Genomic DNA, 24,557 nt, shown 5'->3' on the forward strand with positions numbered 1-24,557 from the left:
AGCCGCACCATTTGCACCTGCTACTATCAATGGCCAGTTTATACCACTACAGCAGTGCCTGGCAAATGCCTTTCCCATGTCTACAAAAAGGCCCAAACCATTGGCATTGCAAATGCTTGTTTCTTTTGTTTTCGTGGTATGGTGCCAAATCTGTCAGGGTACCTGGAGCTGCTGTTTTGAGCTGCCCCACATTCGTTTGTTGATTTCTTTTTATGCATGCTGGCCTAGAAGTCACCCCCTCCTGCAGGACAATACACATTTCATGAACGCAAGGCTGTGGGGAGGCGGGGTTGGTGGGAGGACGGTTGATTGAGAACGGTTAGAATCTGGAGTGGGGGCGGCAATCTGACAGTTTGCCTAGGGTGGCAAAATTCCTTGCACCAGCCCTGGCCATGTTGCAACATGTAGTCCACAAGCATCTCCAGTTCCTCATCACAGAAACTCCTCTTTCTCGACATGTGGGACTCCTGTGCCGTGTCTGGGGTCTTAGCCTGTACTGCTAGAGCATGCTTCTGCTTCTTGTGAGGTGGTGCAGACCCTGAGTGGCGTGTACCGCTCTGGTCAGTAGGGGCTGGAGTACAGGTGGACTAGCCTATGGAATCAGCCACCAATGTAACTACAGAAGGTCAGCTTGCAGGTATCAGTAGCTGGGTGCTGTTGCCAGGACTCTGCGCCACACGTGTCTTGGCCTTAGTGACAAGGGACTTGTCCCCTGAGTCACAGTGGGTCAGGACCAAACCATTCCTGGCTGGGTGACCCTGATGCAGGGTGCCGGTAGCTACAGCTTCCCCTGCAGCTTCCAGACCCTGGCCGGTGTGAACAGCAGATGACACTGCTGCTCCAGATCCCCGGGTGCCAGTGCCTGGAACTTGCACTGCACATGTCTTGGCTTTCGGGCCATGGAAATCGGCCATTGAGTCACCCTGTCCCTGTGCCTGGACCACTACGGTCTGGGCTGGCTGACCCAGAGCCTGGGTACTGGTAACCGCAGCTGCCCCTGCAGCTTCCACACTCTGGCTGCTCTGGACAGCAGATGGCACTGCTTGTCCGGGACCACGGGTGCTGGGTATGTCTCCCTGGCCCAGTTGGGTGTGGGCATAGTTCTCCCTGTATGGTCCTGGACACCTTGCCCACGTGGACCACGTTGGCCACCTTGGCCACCCTGGCCAAGTCGCCCACCTTTGCCTCCCTTCCCACTTGTTGCCCTCCCAGTCATGGCACTGATGGACTAGCGCAATGGGAGGCGCAGCCAACAATTGTCCTGGGCAATTGGAGTGAGGGGCAAGGGTACGTGATGGAAAACGTACCACTGAGCTCCAGAAAGGCTCTATGTGACCCCTGGTGAAAAAATAACGGGTCGTGCAATGCTCAGGCACCCGAAAAACAAAAATCAACGTGTACGTGACCCCTCGGTAGCCCACGTTGAGTAAAAAATATCCTGCAGTACACTGTGTCACTCAGCAACACAAAAAATGTGTACGCGAGGCACACATAGGCTACTATGACCTCGGAAATGGGGTACGCGTCACACAGGGGCAACCACAGTGGGAAAAATGTGTGCACAACTCACCGTCTGTCGCGTAGAATGAAAAGAAATCACACGTGTGTGTGCGTGTAGGCAACTCCTGCGCCAAAACAAGAAGTACGCACTGCCACAGTAGTGAACTATTTGCGTGTGAACCCACAAAAATATGAAGTTCACGCATCCGTCCCATGAAAAGCATGTATAGTGCACTGTTGTCCTACGCAGACCTTTAACCCGATACCGAATGACAACGCTCAACGTCCAGCGCATGTCACGTAACTTACGCTCTTAGGGCTTTTCCTCTGATTACACGCTAACGCACTAATTACGCATGTGTGGAGTCACTCTGTTTCCGGCTGGCCACGCAAAAGAATATGGAAAACCCACACTCCTGCCTACAAGGCCATTTACCTGCCTCCAACTGCCCAAGCTGCCTCCTACGAGCCATCTGCTGATGCCAGCCCACTCTGTGTGCCTGCTGCCCACATGCCCTGTATTTTGGTGCCTGCTCATCAGCCATTGCCAGTGATCCTGTCATTGTGACCACCTCTGCTGATCCTGAAGACTCCTGACTGTCATACCACCGCTCCACAGCCCAGCCCCAGGACCACCTTGCCCACCCACACCTGCCTCAGGGGTTGCCATGTCTGACACCACACCATCTGAGGCAAGTGGCAACCCCCCGGCAGAGAGGCAGAGGGCTGTCAGCTTCACACCCAGGGAAGTTGGCATCCTGGTAGAGCAAGTCCTGGGGCATCATGATACCCTCTTCCACGGCCCATCATAAGTTGGCAATGAAGGACGGAAGAAGATCTAGGGGGACATCGTGGTGCCATCAATGCAGAGGGGCTGGCACCCCGCGACTACTATCATGTCCACAAGTGCTGGGAAGACTTCAAGTCCAGGACCCACAACAAGACCCTGTGCCTCATTAAGGCTGGTAATGATCGAGTGAGGTGCCGGGGCCGGTTGACCACCGACAAGATGAGGGTCCTGGAGCCTACCCAGTGCTGTACCCCCAGGTCTTGGAGTTGGTGCTCCATCTGGAGTCGAATGGTTCATGTGTTCTTGTCCACCATTGAGCATGTGCATGTTGACATGTGGCTGGAGTGTGCACCTTGGCCTTATGTCTGGCATGCCTCCTGTACAGATGTCTGTGTGCATGTGTCAGAGCCAACCTCCGAGTTAACCTCTTCCTCTTCTAACTCCAACCCTCCGACCTCCTCCTCACCTGAGGCGTTGGTTACCTCGGGCTGTTCAAGTCTCTTCTTCCACCAAGCCGTTTTTTTTTCTCGGAGGATAGGGCCTACCCCGGGAGGAAGCCACCCTGACCTGGTACAAAGAGGTCTAGTGGGGACCTCTCTGCCGGAGCAAGCCAATTGGGGGAAAAAGACTGATGACATAAAAGAAACCCTATCCACGGTGGTGTATGTAAGTCCAATCAGTAGGGATGTGGCAAGTATGAAGGTCCAGTGCGTAGGCAAGTGCCAAGTAATAAAGAAGGCACGGAGGGGAACGGAAACCGTGAAAAAAAACTAAGGAGGGAAAAGAAAACAACAGGTACTGGAAAGCTAAACAGAGAAAGGGGCAGGGAGAGAGTGTAAGCAGGGAGTCCAAAGGAGGGAAAAAACAGCAGAAAAACCAAAAGAACAAGGGATAAACAGGTAAGGAAGGCAGGCGGAGGAAAACGAAGAAAACACGGGACGGAGAAAACTGTAAGCGTCTCACCCGGAGCCTGACGCGAAAGGGTTGCAACGCGCAGACTTCCGGGTGGGTCAGAAAGAAAAAGGCGTACCGCGGCGGATGCTGCGGAAACAACTAGACTGCTGCTAAAGGTGCGCGGTGGGTCGTGATGGGCGGCTAATGGCAGCCCAGTCTCCACCGCGACCAAATACCCCAACGTTGGCGGCGCATGACAGCATGTCCCTGACAGTGCTGCATGAGAGTCCATTCAAGCGTGTCCCACATCAATGGTGTCTGTGTTGCGCACCGGCATGTAACGATGCGCACATGTTTGCATACCTGTGTCTGGTCTGGGGCATGCGAGAGGTGTGACAAATGGGTGCTTATGTCATCATCATGGACATGCATGGTGTACATGTGCGTGTGTCTGAGTAGTGAGTGTGTAACTGCCCAACACTCTGCACGTATGTTACTTGAGTTCTTGATTTGTGATTGCCTCACGCTGCCAATTTGCCCTTGAGTGCACTGTGACGTGATAGCTCCATGGCCTACCTCATGACTGTCAGGTGATGTGCATGAATGAGATGTGTATGTCCCATGATGTGTGTGAGCTGAATACAGAATTATGATCTTGTGTCAGTACCTTGTCCATGGATGTGAATGTCTGTTGTGAATGATAGACATGTGTGTGAATGTGTGTGAATGGCACTTCCCTCTGTGTAGTGGAGGGTGATGATGGTTGTGACCTTTGACAGTGCCACTGATGTACATTTGCATTGTGACAAACACACATACACATATGTTCAGTAGCCTGATGTTTGTGTTCTATGTTTCCCTATCCACAGTGACGATGGAAGAAGAGGGCGGAGAAGGCGCTGTGGAGCACCGCAGCAGGTATGCCTCCACCAGGCACAGATGCAGGGCCCAGTCCTCCTCCCAGGTACCCTCATCTTCCGGGAGCGAGGAGAATGGTGCCGCGTCCATGACAATGGCCTCAGCTGCTGAGGGGAGGCCCAAGAGGGTGAAGCTGGTCGTGGGCACCTCGGCAGTGGGAGGGACAGGTGAGCCCACACAGTGGCAATCCGATGCAGAAGACAGTGGGGAGTCATCCAGGTTGGTGGTGGTGGAGGAGGAGGAGGAGGCCATATCAGCCCAGCACATGGGGCCCAGCAGGGGTGATGAGGTAGGTGTGAGTGGTGCAGTCCAGGATCAGGGGCTGGAGGCAGTGCAGGTCACCGTGGAGGGGCCTGTGACTGATCTTGTCCCTGGAACTGAGACTGCACCAATATGCACCTGCGGGCATGCCTCAGGCCGGACCCCTCCACAGGTGGCAGATGTATCCACGCAAACAGATCCGCCACTACCTGCGTATGAAGCAATTTGTCACAGGGTGGAACCGTTGCTAGCCGTTGCTAGCCAGTATTGCGAGGCGTACAGCCACCATTCGTGATGATGTTCAGGCTTCCAATAAGGGGCTTGCACATTATCACGATGAGGTCTTTCACCTCATTAACTGGCTAGCTCAGTTCCTGGTCACAAATCTGGTACATGTGCTGGCCACTGCTGCAACCCCCTCTTCCTTTTAATCCTCTGTGCGCCAGTCGTCCTCCATGCCGTCTTCCGGGCCAGATACCAGCAGGGCCCCCTGTGTACCTGTCCCAACCCCGGCGGCCAGTCTGGTGGAGATAACATCCCTGCCACAGTCGGGATTCGAAGGAGGATCAGCAGAGGTTGTCACTGCAGCGACAGGAGCTATGGCAAGGGAGGAAGTGCAGGCACCAAGCAGCAGGGCACGTGCACGACGGCCCCGGGTGGTGTCATCATCCCGGAGGCTGTCCTTGTGGTGCAGGCACCGGGCATTTTGGCAGCAGCAGGCTCAGGAAAGGAGGCAACAGGACTCGGGGCATTCATCATCAGAGGGGCAGGTATCGGCCATCGGGCAGGAGACAAACATGGACCTTACGACAAGGATGTCTTCCGTGTTGGAGCGTTCGGACCGCCAAAATGGGGAAGAGCGGCAGCGGGCACAGGAGGCGCAACTCACCATGGCCAGGGCGGAGAATTCACTGCGTCGGGCAGAGAGGCAGGCGGAGGTCCTCGAGGAGACTCGCAGGAAGTTCGAGAGGAGCATGAAGGAGTCCCTGCAATCCCTCGAGGGGGAAGCCGAGGCCCGCCTACTGAAAGTGGACACAGTGTTCGATGACGCCCTGGTGGAGACTATGAGAGAGCATGGTGAGGAGATGGACTAGCCCGCTGCCTTTATACACAGTTCTTTAGGAGTAGGTTTCATTTGTTTTTTTCTTTTTATTTGGAGTTCCTGGACTTTGCTCCGCATCTTGTATATAGTTATTTTTGTATTGTATTTTTAGGATGTTTCTACATGTTTTGGGACCATGGACCCTGGATCTTTGTAAATATTTGGATTTTAATTTGGAATGGTTTTCACATGATATGTGATTTCATTTGCACATACAATAATGGACAAGGACCACATTTTTGACTCTTTCATTTTTTACATCACATTGATTTTGGTTTTCAATTTATTTTGATTTTTCATTTGGTTCATGCATGTTTAATTTGTTGTTTTTACTGTGTGTGACTTAGATACATGTTTTTTTATATAATTTTTTGACATTGAAATCAAAGTGGTATCTGATCTCAACGGTTTAGTGCATGTTTCACTCCTCCTTGACTCATTTGCGTGTCCCTGCTGTTCACCAATGTTGTTCATGTGTGTGCACATGCATGCATTTGTGATGTTAGGATTCACATGACATAGGGAGCATGACTAATGGATGGGTGTTGAGGTGCACCAGGGGGATGCAGCGTGTGGTGGCATTTTAGTTGGCATGTGCTGCGTGATTGTATGTTGGTCCAATGTGTTTTGGGGTGGAGGGCGGGAACATGTGGCAGGGCCTGCCTGCAGGTTGCCGTCACTGGTGGGGGTTGGGGACATGAAGCGGGGCCTGCCTGCAGATTGCCGTCACTGGTGGGGGGTGGGGGGTGGGGACATGAGGCGGGGCATGCCTGCAGGTTGCTGTCACTGGTGGGGACATGTGGCAGGGCCTGCCTGATGGTTGCCGTCTCTGTTGGGGGGGTGGGAACATGAAGTGGGGCCTGCCTGCAGGTTGCCGTCACTGGTGGAGGGTGGGGACATGAGGTGGGGCCTGCGTGCAGGTTGCTGTCACAGGTGGGGACATGAGACGGGGCCTGCCTGCAGGGTATGGTCACGGGTGATGGGGTGCCCATGTGGTGTGGGCTGCCTGTGGGGTATGTTCACGGGTGATGGTGGTGTCCCATGTGGTGTGGGCTGCCTGCGGGGTAAGTTCACTGGTGCTGGTGTGGGTCCCATGTAGTGTGGACTGCCTGCGGTGTATAGTCACGGGTGATGGTGGGGTCCCATGTGGTGTGGGCTGCCTGCAGGGTGTGGTCACGGGTGATGGGGGAGCCTTGTGGTGTGGGCTGCCTGCGGGGTATGTTCACAGGTGATGGTGGGGGTCCCATGTGGTGTGGGCTGCCTGCGGGTTATGGTCACGGGTGATGGTGGGGGTCCCATGTGGTATGGGCTGCCTGCAGGGTGTGGTCACAGGTGATGGGGTGGCCATGTGGTGTGGGCTGCCTGCAGGGTATGTTCACGGGTGATGGTGGAGATCCCATTTGGTGTAGGCTGCCTGCGGGTTGTGGTCACGGATGATGGCGGGACCATGTGGTATGGGCTCCCTGCGGGGTATGGTCGACTGCTGGGGTCTGGCTGTCCTGTGAGGAGGCGTCTGCATCCAGGGGAGTTGTGAATGTATCACAGGGTACACGCGGGCCTTCCCACGTGATTTGGCTGGTGGGAGCGGGGTACGCGATTTCGCTGGGGCGCGGATGGTGTACACGCGGGCCTTCCCACATGATTTTGCGAGTGGGGTACATGATTTTGCTAGGGTGTGGATGGGGTACGCGTGGGCCTTCCTACACGATTTGGCTGGTGCGAGCGGGGTATGCGATTTTGCTGGGGTGCGGACGGGGTACGCATGGGTCTTTTCACGTGACTTGGCTGGTGCGAGCGGGTTACGCTCTGATTTTTCACGCAATTAAAATGGGGGGGATGTGTGCTGGGTCACGGATGGTGCAGGGCGTTGCGCCGTATAGGTTTTTTTACTGGCTTTTGCCTGCGCATGGGGGTGTGTTGGGGGCGTTGCTGGCGGTACTTGATGTTCTCTGCGCCACGGTTACTGATGCCTCAGAAAATCCATGCATACGTGTGCCACAACTGGTGCACGCATGGCACACGCTCCTTCTCGGCGTGCAGCACTTGTGCTGCTTCTGCGCTGGATTCTATGAATTGGGCCCTAAATCTGAAGATTTAGCAACATTTGTAAATTATGTTTTCATGATCCTGTATATACTCTGATATATAAGTTATACATATTATCAGTAGGATATGGTTGTACTGTATTTATCACAGTTCGTAAAGTCAAGTGTGAAACACATGAATTAATGTACAAACACACACACTTTAATATTGCAACCATACTGTTTTGGAAAACATGTACACAATACATGTTTGACATTTAAAGCATTACATGGTAAAAGGTTTTGGATTGAACTGTTTTTTAGATTTAGTATTATGCAAGAAAAGCACAAGATGCAAATACTTTTAGTAAATTGTTTCAATCCTACAAACTTTCAGAATTGTACATGCAGTTTGTTTTAAGATGTGACTTAAAATAAGAAAAAGAGCAGCTTTGAACCATGTAAGAGTTCACATTAGAGGTAGAATTTGAACCTTTAATGTTGTGAGACGTAATGGTGCAGTGGTTAAAGGCTCATAACAGGAGGTCATGAGTTTGAATCTTCCAAGCAGACTTACAATTTTATTTTTACAAAAAAGGATTAAAATTGGCGTTTCGTATTTTGATTTTTTAAAAGGAGGATTATAATTTGAAAAACGAAGAGACAGATTTACCGTGACACGTGAAATCTTTTTTTGGGGCATGGCATGTGACACCTGCCAGTGGCACGTGTCACTGGCATATGACACCTGCCATATTCGGCTCCAACCCCTACTGTGCCTGGTAGTGACATGCAAGGGGCTCTGCGGCAGCTGCGGCGCTCTCACCACGTGGAGGAAGAAAAGGAAAGAAAACAATGACGTTGTGCGCAGCTGCCGGCGCACCCCTAGGAAAGGAAATGCCCGGGGGCTTCTGCAGCATGAAGGAGCCCCCATGCGGTGTCAGCCGCAACAATTGTGAGGCAGCGTCGGCCACAGAACGTGGTGCAGCTGCAATCGTGGCAGTGGCAAGCTGCCCCTCCCCCCCCCCCCCCCATCACCCACCAACATCCTATGGCCGCATCATGGAAAGAGGCAACAGAAGATACTACGGAACGGAGCGATGGAAGACCCTGGGCCACCGCTCTTGAAAGATAGGAAGCGCTGCACGCCAGCGCAACATAAAGAAAAGGCAGGGGCCTGGCCCCGGGCCCTCCGGCAGTGAGTTGGGAGGTGGTTGGTGACGTGCTCCATGTCAGAGCAAGTGAAAGGACAGTGCTCTGGCGTAGAAGTTCCACGATCGGAGACCTTGGTGCTTATGGCCTGTGGAAGTTCCTGGGTCCATCAGTGGTGACTGAAAGAAACGGAAAAAGGGAAGACTGGAGAGAGGAAGGATTGCAGCTCTCACAAGTGTTTGTGCGCCCTCCTAGGCCTGTGGCCCAGACACCCTGCCACCAGCGCCTCCCTGCCAGCCTCCCCAGGTGGGAAGTGAAAGGCCACTATCCTGCCACTGGTGGCCCCCAATGGATATGGACTAGGCCGATGTGGCCCCTGGGCCTCCCCAGGTGTGGCTTTGCCGGCCCTTGAACTGTGGTGTGACTGTCCTGAACTAACACTGGTGAACGTATAAACTGGTTTCCCGCAACTCCACTAGTGCAGAAGATGGACACCATAGACATTCCCATGAAGGCTGGGAGCCTGCAAACCTTGACTTGCTTAAAATGGCCCAGTCAGTGGGCAATTTAAAGTTGCGAACATCTGTATGTGTGGAGTGCTTTATGTGGTGCCAGGAGCTCTCCTTGGTGCCGTTCAGTGGCCTTAGACCTCACTCACCCAGGATAATAAACAGTCCTTTGATAATGTAGTGAAACCTCCAACATGCCACCAACCCTATATGGGTATATGCTAAATGTGATTGCATGTGTAACTGTCCCAAGTGTTGAGGTTCGCAATGTGTTTAGATGTCCAGTGAAGTCTGTTATTTGTTTGTTCCCTATGGAAAAGGAGGAGTGTAATGTGTCACCACTCCTGAGGAGCTTGGTATCTCCCAGGAGCTCGTGGCAGTAACCACGTGACTGTTCTCAATAAAAAAGTAATGATTGGCTTCCCGCTCTTCACTCTTGAGTATGCAACCACGGTGTGCTGTGTCCTTACTGCGCAGCCACATGCTGGGGCTATGTAGCTGACTGAGGGCCTGCCCTGCCAGGCCCTCCACCGTGACAATGCCCCTGCTGGTCAATGATGTCTATCATGGCTTTCTGCCATGCCAGTAGAGCCCCTGCTGGGCAACTCTACCATGTAGAGGCTGGTGCCCCTGCTCGGCAACACCAGTGTTATCTGCTGCAGCAGGCTCGGGTGCCCCCAGGCCATGGAGGAGCCTGTGTGCTCATGGGCTGACCAGGTGCCCCTGGTCCGGAGCTGTCTGCTGGGTGCCCCAGCCGAGATGTCATGTCGGATGATCCCGACATAAGCAGGGTGATCCCCGCCTACGATCCTGCTGCGTGATCGCATCCCGTGTGTCTGCTGGGTGCCCCCAGGCCAGGACATAACATGCAGGTGTGAAGGCCACCCAGGTGTGAAGGCCACCCAGGGAGGTGTGGACTGCAGGGGGCCAGGGAAGGGATGCTGTAATCCCGTCCAAACACCGTTAGCGTGCCATCATTTTTCCTGCATCCAGGAAACATTCACATCACCACCTAGCTGCTGTGGATGTGGGTGGCGATGGTGTGGAGAGGGCCAGAGAGCCGGGTGCTCCCACCAGCTGAGGGGATGTGTGTGGTGTGTTCACCCCCCAGGCACAGCCACCTTGCAGGAGCCTGATTGCTATGCATGCACCCGTCCATAACACACAGGGTAGAGAGAGTGCCTTTCATAAACGGTGCATCTTCAGTAAAACAAGCCCTCATTCATGTATTTGGCACAATACACAAAAAACAAGTGGTGCATCCAAAACATGCCTCAAGTGTTGCCAGTTGCCATGCCACCCAAATGCTAATGTGACTAATAGGAATGTGCAAACATTTGGCCATTAGCCTGAGACAATGTGCAGGGGCCGGGCGTTCCCCATCTAGGGAACTCACTTTGTTGCACATAGCCACAGTTAGCATCTAGCCTGATTGTACCAGATAGTCAGTTGGGCCTGATAGCCACAGTTAGCATCTAGCCTGATTGTACCAGATAGCATGGTTGGGCTTGATAGCCACAGTTAGCATCTAGCCTGATTGTACCAGATAGCCGGTTGGGCCTGATAGCCACAGTTAGCCTCTAGCCTGATTTTACCAGATAGCCAGTTGGGCCTGATAGCCACAGTTAGCATCTAGCCTGATTGTACCATATAGCATGGTTGGGCCTGATAGCCACAGTTAGCATCTAGCTTGATTGTACCAGATAGCATGGTTGGGCCTGATAGCCACAGTTAGCATCTAGCCTGATTGTATCAGATAGCCGGTTGGGCCTGATAGCCACAGTTAGCCTCTAGCCTGATTTTACCAGATAGCCAGTTGGGCCTGATAGCCACAGTTAGCATCTAGCCTGATTGTACCATATAGCATGGTTGGGCTTGATAGCCACAGTTAGCATCTAGCCTGATTGTACCAGATAGCCGGTTGGGCCTGATAGCCACAGTTAGCCTCTAGCCTGATTTTACCAGATAGCCAGTTGGACCTGATAGCCACAGTTAGCATCTAGCCTGATTGTACCATATAGCATGGTTGGGCCTGATAGCCACAGTTAGCATCTAGCCTGATTGTACCAGATAACGTGGTTGGGCCCGATACCCACAGTTAGCATTTAGCCTGATTGCGCCAGATAGCCATAATTCAACTATCCTGGAAACTCGAATCTTGGGGTGTCTCTCAAACTACTGTGCTCTGAAACTTAGGCCTTTCTCCCCACTGTCCAAGAAACACTAACCTAGGTGTCTCTCATTAACTGCTATATTCGGAAGCTTAGATGACAATCTACCAAGATAGCCAGCCCCCCCTCACCCGCCACAGCAAGGCTCGAATCCTATCAAGCCTGGGACTTCCCCAACATACCCCGTCCACAAGCAAATCCATCTGTAAAATAAGGACTCACTGGCTCCCTCCCCAACAGCCCTCCTACCCCTCAAACACCCCACATATCAAGCCAGAAGTCCCTCCAGCGCTAAACCACTACGACCATATCCAGAAACACAAGGAAGCCAAGAACCATCCCAATCCGAAAAACATTGCATGTGGGCTACTTCCCCTGCAACCGAAACTCAAACAAACTTTGAAAACCAACTTGCCCCTAAAGAGCGCAATATGCCACAAAAAAGAACAGGACCATGTGAAAGACAAACAGGAGAAGGAATAAGCCAAATGGAACCACACCACATAGTCACAATGGCAGAACACACCCCACAAAAATGTTTGATAATGGAACAAACACCAGGCAAGAGAATAGTCTCTTTACCTAACACCATAACTTGCGACCAACCAATCACCAGAACAAATCAACTCGACCAACGATGCAAGACGTACCAACAACGTACCAGAACTACACATAAAAAAAACAGAAACACCCAGAAGGTATAGGAACAACATCGACGCCCTCACTCCATATATCACAAAAATAAAGGGACACCTCTCTCAAGAAAATATAGAAGAGGAACCGGAAGAAAACAGGAACCCAATACGTAACCTAGCAGACCTACTCAATGACGACGCAGATGCCACTTAACTCCCATCAGACAGTGAGAGCAACTTGGGAGCATACCAACGCGACAACCACAAGACAAACCCGACATAAAAAAAAACAAATAAACCACACAAAAAAATTCATTGCATCCTAATCAACACAAGATCAATGTCCAAACATGCCACAGAGATATACGACCTGCTGTGTGATGTCAGCATCAATGTCCTATTCATCACAGAAACATGGTGAGAGGACAACTCTGCCTTCCTGTAAACTTCAAGTGCACACAATTGAACAGGAAAGAAAAAAGAGGAGGAGGTATTGCAATAGCATTCGAGCAACACCTGAAAATAAAAACAGACGAACCACCAAACATCATAAATTGTGAATCCCTAGTCCTTCACCTGACAGTAAATCCGAATACAAACATAAAATTCATACTGGTCTACAGACCACCAACATATGATGGAACTTTCGTCGACGACGCTGTAGAAGCCATAACCAATATAGCCATCCAACATGAACATCTGATAATCCTCTGGCACTTCAACATCTGGTTGGAAGAAGAAAGCGCAAACTCACAAAAACCACTAATTGAGCAACTAAAAACAATGAAACTACGACAACTGGTTAAAGTAGCAACACACACAGCAGGAGACACGCTTGCTGCAATCTTCACCAAAAAAAACCTTATCACCACTGCACCACAAATACAGATACTCTGAAGTGACCACCTCATCATTCCAATTGTGATCAAGCTACCAACTAAAGCAGCCAAACTGCTGAATAAACTCCCAACTACCACCAAAAAAATATGGAAGACCACCAAACCAAGCAACTTACTAGAACAACTTGAACTCACAAAACCAACTACCACTAACCTGGATGAAGCCGACCTCTGCGGAAAAACAGAGCTACTTCATAAATGGATCACTGAAATAATCAATGGCATCTCCCCTGAAAAACCTTTCACCCCATCACAAAAGAGAGCAATGGCCAAATGGTTTACCGCCCGGCTCAGTTCCATGAAAAGGAAGAACAAGACACTCAAACTAGAATGGAGGAAAGAATACGACCATGCAAAAAAAGTACAATTCCAGCGACAAATCCGAGGTTACAAAAAGGAAATTCAAAAGGCCAAAAAGAAATACTATGACAACAGAATCCCCAAAGCCGCCAACACTCAAAAAGAACTGTTCAACATCATAAATTAAATAAGTAATCCCCCGTGATGCAACAACACTCCGTACCTTCTCAGAAACTATGCAACGACCTTGCGAACCACTTCAAAAAGTAAAATTAGTGACATCCATCAAATCATACAAAGCAGATTGGTCAACCAAAACACACAACCCACCACACCAGCTGTGAAACCACACAATAAACTCCACAGCTTCCCACAAATATCAGTAGCAACAAAGCATGCTCCCACATGGACCCCTGTCCTCCAGAAATCTACACATCAATCCTCACACAGGGCGCACCACTGGAATGCTACAGAAACCTCCTTAACCTATCACTCACAACTGGGAAAGTACAACAGGCATTCAAATCGGCACACATCAAACAACTCCTCAGGGGCACGAGAGGCAACGTGGAAGATCTCTCCAACTACAGACCTATTTCAAACATCCCCAGCACAACAAAACTGCTAGAAAGCAACATCTACAAATGAACGCAGGAACACGTAGAAAAACACCAGCTGCTGGACCAGGCACAAGTCGGATTTAGACCTGCTACTGGAAAAGAAACGTTACTCCTGTCTATCTGGGATGACCTAAAGACAAACGCAGATTCCAACACAAACTCTGCCCTGATACTACTTGACCTCTCTGCAGCATTCAACATGATCACCCATGAGATCCTCATCAAGTGAATAGAAGAAATAGGAATAACAGATTTAGCCCTAATCTGGATTAAATCACTCCTAGCGAACAGAACGGAAACTATCTGGAGAAAATCCTTCAAATCCGTTCCTTGGGAAAGCAACTGTGGCATACCACATGGATCATACCTATCCCCACTGTTAGAACCACAAGTAAACGCAATAATCAAGAAATGCTTCTTCCTCCTACACTCGATAAAAATAATCCTACCGTTCCTGACCTTCACTCATAAAACACTCACTATCATTGCACTTATCATGTCAAGAATTGACTACGCAAACAGCCTTTACCTCGGAATGCCAGACCATCTGCTGAAGAAACTGCAACAGATCCAAAACGCAGCGGCCAGACACCTGCTTAAACTATCACGAAGGGACCACATCCCCCGCAGCGCTAGAAATGCTACACTGGCTGCCAATCAAACAATGTATCACTTTCAAAATAATGTGCATAACGCACAGAGCAATCCACAGCCAAGGAGCCGAATTCCTACAAAAGAAAATAACCATCTACCAAACGACAAGAACACTCAGATCAAGCAATGACATCCACCTGGAACAGAAACCAAGAAACAAACGCAGGGATACTCATTCTCCCACTGGGCAGCAAAAACCTGGAACACACTTCCGAAAGAAATACACAATACTAAAGAACACATACAATTCCGGAAACGGCTCAAAACCTGGCTCTTCACCTCAGAACAAAACAGAATCAACTAACAGATACCAATGGAAATAGAACGTGTTAGAAACAAACGCACGTTGCAAGAAGTAGTGGGTAAGGGAGGAAGCCCAGGACTCACTCCCTCCCGAGCCTCTCCCAAGACAAAACAACCTCTGCTAGGCAAAGCCCAAGAGACAATGGCCCTCATTACGACCCTGGCGGAAAGTGACTGACCGGACCGCCACAGCGTAAATAGCGTTTCCGCCATTGCACGATGGAGCAAAGTGCGGCCCATTCCGACCCATCGGGCACGAGCACCACGGCATGGCGGAAGTGCAAAGTCTGCGATGGCGGAAATGACCCCAAAACGGCCCACACCGCCGCCGTACGGCGCCCTAGGTGCAATACCGCCACCCATCACAGCGGACACCGCAGTGTGCGCCTACCGGAAAGTACGGTGACCGGAAATATACGGAAACGGAAGTTAAAACATGGGCCCGGAACGGGAAACATCCCGCCGTACACCTATAAAACCACTAAAACCACACAACCACTAAAAACACTACCCAGAGACACACCCCAACCCGTCATCCACCCTAGCGAAACCAAGAAAAATGGGAAAAGTAGCGAAGAAAGCGTGCGACCGCAAGCGGCAGGTCCACTACTCCCGTGAGGAACTCACCATGCTAACAGAGACCCTCCAGGAGAATGCTGCCGTCGTCTTCTCCACGCAAATGACCAGGACGGCACTTGCAAACAAGAAGGCCATATGGGCTCTGGTGGCACAGCGGGTAAGTGCGGTGGGGACCGCACCCCGCACCCCACAGCAATGCCGAAAGCGATGGGACGACCTGCGGACACGCGTCCGCAGCATACTCTCTGCCAACCGCAACATTGCCACAGCCACCGGGGGAGGTCCTGAATCACCCATCAAGTTGACCCCCTGGGAAGAAATCTGTGCCTCCACCATCGGAATGGAGAGCATATAGGGAGTCGGAGGGATGGAGAAAGGAGTGCAGACATCCGAAGATTCAGGTAGGTGGGCCAAATAAAACAATGCCAAATCCACAATGTCCAATCATGTGAGGTACCATGTGTCCACATAGTGCAACAGAAACACATGTCCAGGAGAACGTCCACACACATCGGCCTGATAGCGCACGTTAAAACCCACAATAAATACATAAATAATTAAAAACCCCTAAAAAACGCACTACACGTGCAGCAGGCACACCCTAACTGCAGGCTGCCAAACAACTGCACCCTCACTCCACACACAAATGAAACCACCTCCAAGGCTCCGACCCAAATCACCCTCAGGTACCACCCCAATGCATGTGATACAATGCCATTCCAATACCCACAGACCCATTAATAACCCTCGCCCTCCTTTACTCCACCACAGGGTCCGATCCAAACGACGAGCATCAGGACACCCCTACCAGCACACCTGCAAAGAGGGCCAAGACCAACGGCCAAAGACCCTCCACCTCAGCAGCACGCATCAAGACACGGCAGCAGCACAAATCAGGTGGCAGCACAGAGGAGGGAACATCAACAGGCACCCCAGCAGCCAGCATGCCCACACCACCACCACCACAGGTCCCCCCAACGGATGCCACAGAAGGCACTGCCTCTGGTGGCAGCAGCACCATAGGTGACACCCCATTGATGGCAGCATGCTCCGACACAGAAAACGGGGATGTCGAAGTCAGATCCATCCATGACCTGTCCCAATTCCCCTGTCTGTCCCATCCCGTACAACATGAGGATACCACGCAGGGGCACCCACAAGACGACGACTGGCCATCCCCCACAAGCCCTGTGGCAAGGCAACATGAGGACAACAGCCCCTCTGTGACACCCCCGCAAATGGCCATGGCCCAGCAGAGGCAACAGTCCCTCGACCAGTTAATCGTGCAACAGCAGCAACTGGCCACGCTCCTCAAGGACCATGCCGATGAATGTGGGGGCACTAAGGCAGACATAGAAACATCAACTGAGACACTTAGGGCAGAAATGGAGAGAAGTACAGAGACACTAAGGGCACAAATGGAGAGTAGCACCGAGAGCCTGAGAGCACAAATGGAGAGTAGCACCGAGAGCCTGAGGGGGGAACTGCATGCGACGTCCAAAGACGTATGTGCCGAACTTGCCGCAGTGCGCCGTGTGCTCACTGAGCTCTCGCAAACCCTTAGGGACATGCATGGACGTGAGCAGGCAGAGACATCATCCGTTGCAAGTTCCGTCCAGGGCAGCCCCCAACGTAGATCTGGGAGGAACCTGCGCTCCACAGGCAGGGGTGCCCCTGATACCCGCAGAGGGGGCTTGCAATAGCGACTGCCCACTGACAATGAGCATCTTTGGACACTGGTGTTCGGGGGGGAGGTAGGAGGGTGGAGGGGGTGTGTTGGGCTCACTTGGATGGCGGGTCGATAGGGTGTTCAATATGATATCACATATGCCATAAACAGTGCACGATCAACCAATGAGATGTGTGGACATTGATCTTTGTGTACTAGGCCATCATAGGCGTACAGTCCATATTGTGCATGTCCCAGACACACACAGTGCCACGAGTCCCGTGTCCATGTATCAGCCACCAGGCGTGAGTGCTAGAAGCATACATCAATGAGATGCTGACGAATGTCACGGCCCTCCGGTGCCTCGCAGACTCCTTGAGGTGCTGCCACATCCCCACCCTCATCATGACCATCATCAGGTGCTTGCAGTTCTGCGTCAGGGGGCATGGGCACATTTCTACGTACGCACATGTTGTGGAGCATGACACATGCCATCACCATCTTTGCAACCTTCTCATGGCGGTACAGGAGTGCCCCGCCAGACCTGCTGAGGCAGCGGAAACGACCCTTCAGTAGGCCGAATGCCTGTTCGATGACTACACGGGTACGTGAGTGGGCATGGTTGTAGTCCTCCTCATGCTGGTCCCGTGGGTTCCGGACTGGTGTGAGGAGCCATCTCTTCAGTGGATATCCAGCATCACCTGTATGTGGACGATAAACGTATGATGTGGAATGCCATTGCTACGTACGCACACCCCCCCCCCTTCCTGCCAGGTCATTGCCGAATCACATACCCCACATTATCATGCATGTAATGTGACTCACCGAGTAGCCAGGATCTGTTCCCTGCGTGTCGCTCCATGTAGCGTGGTATTGTAGAGTTCCTCAAGACCATAGAATCATGGGTTGATCCAGGGTATCTGGCACAACAATGTGTAATGATCCTGTTGGAGTCACACACCATTTGTACATTCAGAGAATGAAATTGTTTTCGGTTGCGGTACTGGGCCTCCATGGCATGTGGGACGACCAATTCCACATGGGTGCAGTCGATGGCACCAATGCAACCCGGTATGCCGGCAAGTGCATGGAATCCCACTTTTGTGTTGGTAATTTCCTGCTCCGAGCGTGGTAGGGAGATGTAGTCGTCTGCGTGCTGCAGGAGGGCATCGAGCACTTGCAATAGTGTCCGTGAGAACAGTGGCTGAGAAATGCCATGCAACTGTCCGACTGTGTGCTGGTAGGTGCCTGTGGCCAGGAAGTGGAGTACAGACACCACCTTCAGTAGGGGTGGGATGGCGGTTGGGCTATCTATCATGCTGACAAGGTCAGCCTGTGTCATGTCCACAATGGCGGCTATGGTGTCCCGGTCCAGACGGTAGAGGGTGTGGATCTGCTCATCAGTGAGGTTGAACGGATGTGCTCGGAGGCGTGGGATTGTGGGCTGCCTGCGTGGTGGTAGTGGCTGTGCTGGCGGCCCTTGCTGGCCCTGCCTTGCCCTCCTCCTCCTCCTGCGTCTCCTCCGTGCGGCCGGTTGTAGTTGGTGTTCGTCTTCCTCTTGGAGTTGGAGTACTTGCAGTGCTATCATGTCCCCCAGGGCCAACATCGCGAGTCCTGCCGGTAGCATTTCGGTGTGGTTGTGGGAGGAGACTGGGTGTGCAATTTATGTGTTTTCAGGCTGTATGGCCTCCACCTGTGGTGATTCATTCCACCTGGGCAAACTGCTCTCCCCTTTGGCCGAGCACGTCCCGCACACAACGCTGCAATTCGAGGAATGGCATCTTGCTATTGCAATCATGTATTTGTACCCGATGGCCGTGTAACATTTGTTGATATGTACATTCGGCTATGGTCCCATTGTTTCACATACTATCTGTGCAGTTGCGAACATACTTATGAAGGGTCAGTGGAACGTAGTACTCGAGTAACGGTGGGCCCTCATGCATCACTGTACCGAGTTGCAACGACGGGCGGGGCGTCCCATTTGTGGGTGAAGGCAGTTGCCATTTTCACACACAGCCGCACTCGATGGATTAATTAGTGATTCCAACCGGCCACAGATGCCTCTTCGACGTGATGTTGCAAATGAGGAATTCGAAGGGCGGCGCTTTCGGTTTTCAGCTAGCGGCGAGGAAATGCCCACAGGTCTGACTGCAAATATTACGTTCTATTGTTCAATGTCCTTGAGACAGGGGCCATGGCGAGGAAGCAATGATTGATATGAATAGTTTGGGATGCGCAATAGCGACGTGGGCGATGAGGCCGGACGTTCCCAAATACATGTTACTTCACAACACTGGAATTACGGGCTGGGGCACTGTGGATTTTGCAGGCTGCATAACGCACAGACTCAATGGATATTTCTAATGTTATGTGAGTAAATATTCAGGCGTTTTAATCCCGGGATGAGGGAATGATGAATGGATGCATGGGCAGGTGATTTGATACAGAGTTTGCCATGTACAGGGCTTCTTGGGATCTATCCGCCTCCCCTACGCTATGTGATGCAGGGCTGCCATAGTGGGACCATCGTCTATCTGGCCTTGTTGAGCCCTCCCTGTCTCGACGCTCCCTCAGACACTTGTGTCCATGCACGTTACCAATCCCATCTGATGGATTCTGTTTTGACAGACGCATGCACAGGTACACTCGTTTGTGATGGTGTTTACACCTCGATATAGATAGTTATGAGTCGCAAGTGGTTTTTGGGTGGTGATGAACCTTTGGAGTGGGCTAGCATGCATATGGCTGTGGATTTAGTGTGATCATTGAAGTGAGTTGTTGGAATGTAGTTCTGATGGCCATTCTGTTCTTTTTCTTTTCTTTTGGTTGACAGGTATCTCCTCCCCTTTTGCCACTGCCATCTGTATGCCACTCCTGCAGATGGGTTTTACTCCCGACACCTGCTGCTTCGTGTTAATCAGTGGAGCAGCATTACGATCTTATGGCACGATCGCCAATGGGCCACATGCCCTTACGCAGTACTGGTGGCTCGGAGCAACATTTCGGCCTTTCAGCTGGACTAGTGCCTCCCCATTGGGACGGCCCTGCGGTTCTGTGCGCTTCCATGTTGCCTTTTCGTACGTGAATGTGGCTCTGTGTACCATGATGGAACAGGGCGTCACACAAGTAGTGGCTGGTCATTTCTTGCGGATGCAGCCCACAATGGTGGAATGTGTTTTGGAGTTCATGGCCTAATGGCTGTATGGGCTTGGTGATTTTGTTGTGCATTAAATTTCTATTCTGATTTGGCCCGTGTAGCGTTCTTCTTTGCAAGTGATGTGGCATATTCCTATTTGGGGAGCGATGTATTGTGAGGAGATCTGCATTGGGTTCCAGCTTCGGAGTTTAGTTGCGTGGTACTGTACTGGGCGCGTTTGCCTACGAAGCCCGTGAGGTCAGGGATGGGGGCTGCCAATATGACTGTTTGAATGTTGTCATGCTCAGGGGCGGGGGATTGGGTTTTGTGTAACAGATGCCGGTCAGCCAGGTGGACTGGTGGAATGATGTGATTTTCGGAATATTGCTGGTCACAGGTGCCTGTGTTTGCGTGCGTTTCTTGGTGGGGGACTGTGGTCATGTCCATTGGGATGGCTTCTGTATTCGTGCCATCTGTGCCCTGCAGCTCCCATTGGCCCCTCTTGTGTTTCATTTGTTCGTTGGCATGCATGGGTGACTTGTACATTTCACTGGTTGCATTGTGACTTCATTGCACCTACGGGGAGTTGTACTTTGTGGGCAGGGAGCGGTGTACAGGCACTCAGTGGGGCCGTTTACGGTTGATTCGCGATGCCGTACTTCTCACCATGGCGGAATGGTACATTCCGCCATGCTTGATGGCGTTAGGTACATGTCCGCTAGGGTCGGAATTGGCGTACCCTTGCGCCATGGTGGTGTTTACGGTTTGGCATGGCGCGCGCGCGCGTGCTTGGTGCAGTTAGCGTTGGCGTTCACTACGGTGTCGCTAATGGCTTCGTACTTTGCGGTGACGGGTCATAGTCGCACCGAGCGCTATTCGATGGCGGTATTGCATTTCCGCCATCGTTTTTCGATTTCCGCCAGGGTCGTAAGGAGGGCCAATGACCATAGCTGAAGACGAAGGAGCAATAATCATTACCTACCACCCAACAGAACAGGGGAACCTTAGTATTCGGAAAGAGGAGACCTCACCCCAGGAGCACAGGGAGGCAAGAGTAGGCAGACCCCACTGACAACCAAAGAGCAACTCACAACCTTAGCGATCTCAACCCTGGGGAGGAGAGACCCCCGCCACCTACCCGCCCACAGATCACCAGACAGTCACAGAGTCATGCCACCACCTTGGGCAGAACCAGACGAATGAACCAGCAAAGTCCCGCTCCTGCAGACAGCAAGGGCAGAGACACCCAACACGGATGCCTAAAACAACGCAGTAACCCTACTAAGCCATACTCTGAAAACCTCAACTCTCTGCTTACACCTCTCACACACTAAACAAATAGAACCACTCTCTTGCACAGCAAACCACACATACTTCACTACACTGCAACAACAAAACAAACCACACATAGGGCCTCATTACGAGGTGGGCGGTAAGGGTTAACGGGCACCGGTAAGGAGACCGGTGCCGGTAAACCCTTACTGCCCTATTCCGAGGTCCCTTAGCGGGTCCCGTTATGGGCGCCTGGTTTTACCAGGTGCCCTTAGTGGGAGCTGCTTAGGGACCAGGGAGCTAATAACGGGCCCGCTATTAGCGGCCCCGTTATTAGCTCCATCCCCATTGAGCCCTATGGGGGGCTCAAATGGGAATGGGGAATGGTTCTCAGAATGGGGACTTACCGGGTCCTCCAAAGTTGGAATGACCCTGGTAAGTCCCTATTTCAAGAAACCAGACCCGGAATGCGGTAATGGGGTAGCCATGGTGCTAATAGCACCATGGCTACCTCCTACCTCGTAATGAGGCCCATAGTCTCGCACAACAGCACATGGGAGCCTACCGATCCGCTAGCCACACCCATGCTCAGCGAACAGTGTTAACCGAACTGAAGCTGTCAACAGCACATCACAAATCTCGCTCTACCTTCATCCCGCTACACCCTACTAACCCTCTCACCTTTCAAATCCGCCAGAGCGCCATGGGACCACTCCGGTGGTGATAGTGTGTGATATAAATGTCCTTTAACATTAACATTCCCAAGGCTAGGTTGAAAGCCGAAGGGAAGGCTGTGTTGTGGCACAAATAGGTAGGTGCTAACGGAGTGGTCTCCCATCCCCCTCCCACCGAGTGTCCTTTCAGATCTCCTTACACCCCTCTGCCATCCAAACAGTAGTGGAATGGTGTTCACTTGGGCCTGATGAGCAGTCCTGCCTCTGCCTCGCTTGGGTGAGTGCCATTAGGTTCTGCCAGTTTCACTGAATTCCTTCCCATATCTGTCTTGGTTGCCTTTCTTCATGGTTCTCCTTTAATTTGCTGAGTTTTCCATTTCATGTGGCTTTTATTCGACAATGCAGTCATATGCCATAAACACATTTAGTACCCGGTGAGGGCGCAATCAGAATGAAACAACTATTCTGATTGACCCTCGCCGAGGCATTACCCGGCCGGGAATCCCTCGGCTGGGATTCCACGGCCATTGTACCCGGCGGAGGGCGTGGCTGCCCCTCAGCCAATGAGGAGGCTCAAAGCAGGGCCATCCCCGGCCGCTCCGAGCCTCCCCATGGCTGAGATCCTGCCTTCGCCCCCTGCCGGGGTCTCAGGTAAGGCTTTCTTTTTTTTTCCTACCTCCCTTCCTCCCTCCCAACCCCACTTACCTTTTTCTCCTTTTTTTCGGGTGCGGACGCACTGGGAACACTTCTGTTGCCAGCGCGTCTGCTCCCGATGGCCGCCATGGAAAGGGAAAATGTACTCTGTTTTCCCTTTCCCGGCAGCCAATTTCTTGGCCGATATTTATATATATATTTTTTTTTCTGTCCCGAAGAAAAAAATGCTTTTATTGCGCCGGTCATGCAGATCTTGCAGGCCAGGGAACTAAAAGCAATATGACACTTGCGGTGGGGGCATTACCGACTAAGGTAATGCTGTGGGGCCTTCGGTACATAACTTTGGACCCTGGGACTTTACCTGAGTCAGTAATGCCCCTGCAGCTCGGGGCATATTGCTTAAATGTTAGCAATAGACATAAAATATGCATGATAATTTCAGAGCTCAAAATGCCTTCAAATCCAATACAAAGATAAAGTACAAAATCATTATTAAAACCTGGAGCATGCCTCAGAGTTCATACGTAACACGTAATAACAGCTCCAATATTGGCATAATACATTGTCAGGGTAATTCATAGAATCCAGCGCACAAGTAGCGCACGCGGCTGGCGCACAGCGGGCGCCTGCGATAGTCTGCGCCAGGCACGTGCGCTAAAACTGATTTCCGCGCACAGCGTATTCATGGATTTCATGCTCCCAAACCAGCCGTGGCGCAGAGAATCGCAGCGAGCCTGCAGCAGCGCCAGTAACGCCCCCAAGAACGCCCTCGCGCAAGGAAAAGCCATCAAAATCGCTAAATCATCGCTAAGGGCTGCGCTAACCCTGGACCACTTCACAGGGCAGGCAAACAAGGAAAGCAAAGCGGGCAATCTTCAAATCAGGAGTACGCGGGAAGTTCTACACGCGACTAGGCAGGGAACGTGAATTACAGGGGTACGCGGGAATTATCACACGCGAACAGCCAGGGAACGCGTATTACAGGGGTACGCGTGAAGTAGAACACGCGATAGGCCAGGGAACGTGTATTACAGGGGTACGCGTGAAGTAGAACACGCGATAGGCCAGGGAACGTGTATTACAGGGGTACGCGGGAATCATCACACGCGAACAGCCAGGGTGCGTGTATTACAGGGGTAGCGGGAAGTTCAACACGCGATTGGCCAGGGTACGTGTATTACAGGGGTACGCGTGAAGTAGAACACGCGATAGGCCAGGGAACGTGTATTACAGGGGTACGCGGGAATTATCACACGCGAACAGCCAGGGTGCGTGTATTACAGGGGTAGCGGGAAGTTCAACACGCGATTGGCCAGGGAACGTGTATTACAGGGGTACGCGTGAAGTAGAACATGCGATAGGCCAGGGAACGTGTATTACAGGGGTACGCAGGAATTATCACACGCGAATAGGCTGGGTGGGCCCTCACAGGTGTACCCTGTACACCCTCCACGGCCCCTGCAGGCAGCCCACAAAACAGGGGACTACCCTGCACACCTGATCATGTCCCCCTGCACCCCCATCCACCAGGGGCACCCTCCACCAGGCCCCCACCCATGTCTCCCACCACCCCCACCCCCCAGCAGTGCAGGGGCACCTGCCAGCAGGCCCCCACCCATGTCTCCCACCACCCCCACCCCCCATCCACCAGGGGCACCCTCCACCAGGCCCCCACCCATGTCTCCCACCACCCCCACCCACCAGCACTGTGGGGCACGTGTCCAGCAGGCAGTCAGGCAGCAGCAGATGGCAGGTGGGAGCGTGCTCAGGGCTCTGGGGGACTGTAATTTGGCCACCTGGCCAGGAGCGTGGTCTTTCGTGTTTGAACGCGTGGACAG

This window comes from Ambystoma mexicanum, chromosome 14 (genome assembly GCF_040938575.1).
Source record: "Ambystoma mexicanum isolate Mex_15411 chromosome 14, UKY_AmexF1_1, whole genome shotgun sequence".
Lineage (NCBI taxonomy): Eukaryota > Metazoa > Chordata > Amphibia > Caudata > Ambystomatidae > Ambystoma > Ambystoma mexicanum.